Source organism: Ixodes scapularis, unplaced genomic scaffold, assembly GCF_016920785.2.
Source record: "Ixodes scapularis isolate PalLabHiFi unplaced genomic scaffold, ASM1692078v2 PGA_scaffold7__128_contigs__length_106722199, whole genome shotgun sequence".
Taxonomy (NCBI): Eukaryota; Metazoa; Arthropoda; class Arachnida; order Ixodida; family Ixodidae; genus Ixodes; species Ixodes scapularis.
Window position 1 is genome coordinate 62,153,192 of NW_024609882.1, and position 1,176 is coordinate 62,154,367.

General features: G+C 34.3%; 1 pseudogene; it reads right to left on the reverse strand.

The window, feature by feature from the left end:
• Positions 1 to 261: 261 nt before the first annotated feature.
• On the reverse strand, positions 262 to 752 carry LOC121833299 (annotated as a pseudogene).
• Between the last annotated feature and the right edge of the window lie 424 nt (positions 753 to 1,176).

Consider the following 1,176-nt stretch of genomic DNA (forward strand, 5'->3'; position numbering starts at 1 on the left):
CCATTCAGAACACAAAAGGATATTACATGCAATGATACGCTGAGTAATCACTTCATGCATTCAACTTCTAACAGCATTATACAAAAAGAAAAAAAAATATTCGCAGAACTTGTGACAGATTGGAAACATATACCGCTACATATAGAAGAAAATTACGAAAAACAACACAAGGCGCACAAACGCATAACTTTTAACAGCACTGTACAAAATGCAAAATTTATACAAAGGTATGGGTATGCTCAAGAAATTTCACGGAACAATTCACAAGAAATGCATAAGTAATGATTTCCTTCCCATTTGATATATATCAGTATTATTATTATGAAGATTAAGTAATAAAGGTAGACGATATGTAATTGACTGGTAAGTATAGTTAGTACGAGCTCGTGGTACTATCAATTTTTCAAAAAGACGGGTGTTGAAACTACGAGGATGTTCGGAGAGCTCTGACATCTTGCATAAAAGCGAAGCATGCTCAGGAGATGAAAAACGAAAGCTGTGCAGTAATCTATAGTCATAAATCTTATCAAGATTAATCATTTTATATTTGGCAAACAAAGGTTTGGTGTGAGCGAGATAGTGTTCATTGGCAATATAACGACGCATCTTTTTTAAAGTAAAGTAAGTGTTTCTATGTTTGTTTGTGTAGTTGTCCCCCAAACAAGATGGCAATAATTAATGTAAGACTGAAATAGTGAATAGTAGATTTGTGATTTCACGTTAACTGGGAGAATATTGCGGCAGTGTGACATAACTCCAACCACCCTAGACAGATTCGTAACAAGATAATTGACATGATCATTCCACAAAAGGTGTTCGGAAAAAATTATTCCAAGCGTTTTATGTTGTTTCACTAACTCGATTGGTACGCTGTCTATTGTAATATTATGATTAATTGGCAGAGCCCTGCTCTTTGGTCGAAAAACTATAGCTTTCGTTTTCTGAATGTTAATTTTAAGGCTATTGGTGTTGGACCATATAAGGAACTGGCTAAGAACATCATTTGCGTCTACGATTAATTTTTCAACACTCGTTTCGGCAAGAAATAGGCTGGTATATTCAGCGTATATTATGTATTTTACTTGTTTGATTATATTTACAATATCATTAATATACACATTAAATAACATTGGCCCAAGTATACTACCCTGGGGAACCCCACATCGTATGTTAAGA